Source organism: Belonocnema kinseyi, chromosome 10 (genome assembly GCF_010883055.1).
Source record: "Belonocnema kinseyi isolate 2016_QV_RU_SX_M_011 chromosome 10, B_treatae_v1, whole genome shotgun sequence".
NCBI classification, from domain to species: Eukaryota; Metazoa; Arthropoda; class Insecta; order Hymenoptera; family Cynipidae; genus Belonocnema; species Belonocnema kinseyi.
In genome coordinates, this window is record NC_046666.1 from 93,652,519 (window position 1) to 93,658,946 (window position 6,428).

At 31.5% G+C, this 6,428-nt stretch overlaps 1 protein-coding gene across 1 annotated transcript in view; it reads left to right on the forward strand.

Annotated features, from left to right (window-relative positions):
* Positions 1-6,428, forward strand: part of LOC117181265 — a 9,019-nt gene that overhangs the window by 1,284 nt on the left and 1,307 nt on the right. The window lies entirely within an intron of this gene.

A 6,428-nucleotide genomic window follows, 5' to 3' on the forward strand; every position in this document is an offset into this window, starting at 1 on the left:
AGCGAGGACGCATACTTTGAATAAAATATTTGTTATCATTCTCTTGAAATAAATGTGTTTTTTTCTTGAAAAAAAACCGGTTTCATATGTATACACCTGGTAAATGTATCCTTCAATGTGTACCCAACAATACCAAATAAAATTTTTGTACTGACAGCATATACAAAACTTTCACAATTGTATAATAATCACCTTTCTGAAGTAGTATGCAACCGTATAGCCTATGGTATCAAAAAGGCGGCACTTTCCTTATCCGCCCGAGGCGGCAAATTCTTAAATGCGGCCCTGGTCACACGAATTCGTTTTTGGTTCACTGTGAGCAAACGCGGCATCCATCGCGCGCAGAGCTTCTTCATGCCCAAAACTGAATGCACGATATTGCCCACACGTTCCAATGATATGCCTACAGCATTAGCTACCTCTCTCAATTTCATCTTGGAATCATTCAACATCATATCATGGATTTTTTCTACATTTACTGGTGTAGTCACCTCTTTTGGGCGCCCAGATCATTCGGGTAATACTTATCCAGCTTGGCCTTGGTCTCGGATATCGTTTTCTTGCGAAGATAGTAGTGTTTGATCGAAACTCGAAAATCAAATTTTTCCATATTAAAAAAAACTCGGAGGTTAGTCGCTTCTCAGTGCTGTAACTTGTAAATACGTAAACATAAATGGCTGAAGTTTTGACAGGCGTCATTTGAAGGATCAAGCTCGACGAAAATGGTTCACATTAGTGCATACTAATGCCATCTCTTAGAATTTTCAGGTACTTATCAGACTGCCTAGTAAAATAGTAATTACAAATTTGAAGTAAAAAGTTTATTTTTTATTCAAGTTATAATTTTTTGGAAATTAGTAGAAAAGTGAATTTGAAAGTACAGTTAAGTTTTATTTAAATTTAAATAAACTAAAAAAAAACTCTCTGGTTAAATCAACCAGAATTCTGGTTGATTATGTCCTTACTAGTTTTTTCTGATTAAAGAAATAAAAATTCTGAAAAGAAATTACCTTATAAAAACTTATACAAATTTTTTTTCCTAAATTTTCTTATAGACCTAGACAAATCGAGGCGTCCTAACGATAGGATGCCAACGCACCCGATCGACTAGATGATACTTAACCAAAAATATAAACAATAAAAAGCTAACCAAGAAGTAAGAACTAGAAAGTTTTAGATCGCGAAATTGGACAAGATGGAGCTAGAAGTTGGCCAAAACTAGAAGATGCTCGCTCGCTCCATCAAAACATTAAAGTCCTATCTCGAGCGAGTAAAGAATGATGGTGCCACTTCTCGCTTATAATCTAAACGCGAGAAGTGGCAACCTTCATGCTTTGCTCGCCCGAGATAGAACTTTCATGAATTCATGAAGCGAGTGAGCACCTTTTAGTTTTGGCTAACTTCTAGCCTCATCTTGCTCAATTACGCGAGCAAGACTTTCTAGCGCTAACTTCTCGGTTAGTTTTTTATTGCTTTTATTTTTGATTAAGTACCGGCAAGTCGTGTCGCGTGCGTTGGCACCCTACCGTTAGGACGCCTCGAAATGTCTTCTGAAATGTTACATTTTTTTAAATATTAGTGAATTAACTGGTATATGAGTTTTTTAACAGCTGTAAAGTGTAAGAAGCATTTTCGGAAGTCAAAGGAAATTAGGCTTGCTTCTACAATTAATTAATATATTAATATATGAGCTAATTACATTTTTTAACCCGCAACCACGAAAAATAATATAAACCAATGCTATGAATTAACAGAACTATTATGTACTTTATTAGTCTATATTTTTTAAAATAATTTTACGCCGTTTTTATTTTATTTTGTTTTTGTTAAACATATAAGTTTCCTTTAATTATTTCCTTTATTTCTTTATTTTGTATTTATTGTATTTTTAAGAAAAATAACAACAATCATGCAAAAAAATCCCACTTTTTTATTTGAAAAAGATATTAACAATGTTTATTTCTTGCATAATTAAAAAGAAATTTTGAAAGACTTTCATATTTAAATAAGATTATGAATAGAACCAAAAAATACATGATCTGGCACTTTTTTGTTAGAGTTACTTTTTCAAAAATTGTATACTCCTTTTTAAAGATCTTCATTGAAACCCGAAGTTTAATTCCGCTCTATTGTATTATTCACAACTTTCTTTCAACTGCAATTCATAACACAGTAGACAATTTGACATAATGTAAAAATTACAATGAACATGACAATTCAAAACTGTCAGCTAGGTACTTGCAGTTAAAGTGAATATTTATTTCTGACAATATTAAAACTTCCATTTTAATATTGACTTTATTAAATTAAAAAGGAAGATATTTTGAAATTATTTACGCCTAGCGTTATGATGCTTAAAGCTTCTTGTTCTTCAAAAATCAATATATTCCAATCAAAATTTTTTTACTACTTAAATCTTGTAAACAAGAACCAATGTTTTCATATGATAAATAAGTGACGAAATTTTGTTATCAAATAATTTTTTTTAATGTGATAAGCCGTGATTATTTCGGCCGTCTTGGAGAAAAAAGTTACTCTCTAAAGTTTGACGTAAGGGTCATTTTCGCGCTGCAGCGTATACGTAAAGAAGACTCACGTCAAAACGAAGATAGTGAGTTTCTTCACGCAAACAGCAGATTTGGTTTAACCTATTTTTCCCTCTCGACGGATTGTTCACCTTAGCGCACGGGGGTTTTCCTAAATTAATTTTTTTACCTAAAAAAAAGTCGTGTCTACTAAAATGTAATATTTTTTTCTCGATGATTCAAATTAAACAAAAAGGTTTGAAAGTGTAAAATTAAAAATGTAAAGCATTGAAAAAATTCTAAATAATAAAATCAAATCCTTAACAATTAAAAATTTTTACATCGAAATTTAATTTGGTTTTGAATATAAGGGCTTAATATCGTAAAACTGACAACTGTAAGCCTTCTAACTTGATTAGGCTTAAATTAATGGCCTCCAAAATATGATAATACGCAAATACAAACATTTAGAATTCTGCATTTCAATTTTTAATTCAAAACTTTCAAAATTAAATAATTTAAATTTATCAGATCATACTTGAGGCATATTCAAAATTTAAAAAATATTAATGCTTGTATTTTTAATTTATCAACTCTATGAAAAAATTTCAAATAATACAATTCTTGAAATTTCTGTTTATAAAATTACTCAATTTGAATGTTTTAAATTGAAAATATATTAAAATCTTTCAATTTAAAATTCCTCTCCTTATAAAAAGTTTTCGATTTCAAAGGCTTTACATTAATTCCAATTTTTCACGAGGTATGGCATCGAATAATCTGCTTATTGCAGCTTTAAATTATTTATATCCTAAAGCTGAAAAAAATGTATTGCCGAATCATAAGTGATTTCATTTGAATTGGCAGGTTATATTCGAAGAATATTCGAAATTTTACAAATACTGAGATTTTGAATTTAAAATTTATAAACTAGTTTCTTTTAATCACCATTACTTTATTTTTACGCTTCTAAAAGAAAATAATGACACTGTAATTTTAATTGTTTTCATTTCAAATTTCTCTCATTTAAAACCTTTTAATTTCAAAGGCTTTAAAGATATAATACAATTTTCCAAACTGAATAATTTTGAATGGAATAATTATTTAATTGCTAACATACGTCTAATTTGAAATAAAATTGTGAAATAATAAAGTATTTCCATACAAAATAGTTATGCTGAAGTTTAAACGCTTCCTTTTATATTTTGACATTGTTGACTTCTGAAGAGTTTCAAACCAAAAACTTTAGAACTATGATTCCTAATTACTTTCCTGAGTTTTTTTGTTGAATTTCACTAATTATTATAAAAATAAGGGAATTTTTTTAATTTTCTCCAGCTTATGTGAATGCTCTCCATCGTTGAAGCTAAGAAACAACCCACATATATCTGTATTTAATTCAATCAAAGTTAAAATTTAACGACAGTTTCATTTTTATTGAACTAAATTGAATTAAAATTTAACACCATTTAACACCATTCGACATCTACAATTTTAACTGAAATTTACTTAAATTAAACTAAATTTTACTCAAATTTTGAAATTAACTAAAATGTATTCAATTTTTGAAATGATCTAAATTGTATTTAATCTTTAAATTTAGTTTTAAAAAATAAGTTTTAAAATTGCATTACAATAAACCTTAAAGTGCGAATAGAATTGTTTTAAAACTTATTTACTTAGTATCTAGAAAATTTCTCTTTGAAACGAAACCGGAGAGAAATTAATTTAATTTAACTAAACTTTATTTAATTCTTAAATTCACCTAAATTTTATTTAATTTTTTAATTTATCTTATTTTCATTTAAATTTTAAGTTCTTCTTTATTCATAATGTGTCCCCTGAGGGCTTACTTGACTTCCATTCCTTACAATCTTTCCGTTTAAATCTATATTTTTTTACAATCTTATTCTTTCTATATATACAATTATTTGCAACTATTTACATAAAGTCTTATATATAGTTCCTTACTTTTATTTCCTGCGATATCGCAATTTAGGACTTGTTAGCAAGAGAGTGAGCGAGCGAACGAAAACGAGAGTGCAAGCGAGAGAGAGAGAGAGCATGAGAACGCAAACGCATCTTAGTCTACTTAACTTTTACTTACGTAAGAAAAGAATTTTTTTACATTTATTTATTGTCTCGAAAATTTAAAATAATATTAAATAGAATATTTTTAGACTCTCTTTAATTTGAATATAATTAGGTAATTCAGTGTTCATAACATTTTTAGCGTACAGGCCGTACAGAGCCAGCCAACCGACTCAACTATAGCAAAGATTGCTATAGTGATGGCGAAGGCGAACGCGAGAACGAGAAACAGAAAATCACGTTCGATTTGGAATTCAACAACTTTCTGTGAGCGCCCTGGCCCCATCGCGCGCTGACATGCTAGGAGCACGCGGTTGCACGCGGTTGACATCCTAAAGACGTTCTAAGTCTAGCCTAAAGTTGTCCCAAAGATGTCCGCAGAGCTAGTCCTAAAGACGCCCCAGAAAGACCTATAAGAGTCATGATTATTTTTCACGCTAAAAAGTGAAAGACCTCCCTGTGGGCACCAGGACATCAAAAGGACGTCCTAAAAACGTCTTTATATGTCCTACGACATTGTCAGTATAATGTGAGCCATCAAGAGTATGAAATTCAATGTCGAAACACAATAATATTGTGGGGCTTTAAAAAAGCAACATTTTTTTCCACCGACTATTTTCATATCGTGCGTTGCTTGGCTTAATATGTTCATTGTCGTTTGTTTTTGGGAGGGTTTGAAAATGCTAAAACTCTAATAATTTTGCTTTTATCGAAAAAAGTCGTTGAGATAAATTGTTCGTGTTACCGATCACTACGGAAAACCATCCATAGAATTTTCAAAAGTTGTTATGCTAAAAAAAAATTTGTTATGATAGCGTTATAAGGCTCCCCGAAAGAAACATTTATTTACTCCTGACTTTTTTCATATCATGCGTTGTTTGCCTTAAAATGTTAATTTTCGTTTGTTTTTTAGGATTTTGAAAATGCTTTAATTCTGACAATTTTGATTTGATTGAAAAAAGTCATATCAATCAATCGTTCTTGTTTCAAAGTACTATGGACGACCGTAAATGGAATTTCCAAATCTGAAAAAAACATGGTTTCGAAAATTTTGAAAATGTGCTCAGTGATTGAAGTTTTTATAGAAAATGGCTGGTTAACGAACTCGTTCTTTCTTTTTGGGTCCTGAAAAAGTGTGCCGAAGCACACAATACTACAAACAGAAAAGCAGACACCTTCATAAAAATAGTTTTTTCTGACTCAGGGAGGCTCAAAACGTGGAGATTTGATAAAAACCGACCATGTCAGATTTTATACAAAACCAATACAATAATCTTGTCACTCCCATTTAAAGTTCGTTTAGGCACACCGTGATCCTTTATAACATTGAACTTTGAAATAGTGGTTATCGTGCTAACAAAAAAAAACCATCCATGGACGGGCAGACATTCGTAAAAACCTGTTTTTCGGATTCAGGGGGTCGAAAACGTGGACAATTGACAAAAACAGTAACGGCGAGAACACAGTCATACCGACTGTACGGCCTGGCAGCAACGAGCAACACGTGCAACACTGACGAATAGTCGCTGCGCGCAGTGATCCCAGATCTGAAACGAGACGTGGTCCAATCCCAGAGCTGCCAGATCGTGAATGAAATTTACCCCCACCATACCTACGGTTTGGGAGCCGCAAAACAGAAAGTGCATGATTACCACATGATTACCACTGTTCGTATGTAAGCCGAAAATGCACGATTCAACTTCGGAGTTTTGCTGTACGATGATTGCCGATCTGAAGGCTTCGGAAGACTTCGGTGGTCTTCTATTTATATCTTGCTCCCCATTTGAAAGAAATTGAAGAAATTGGCGATTT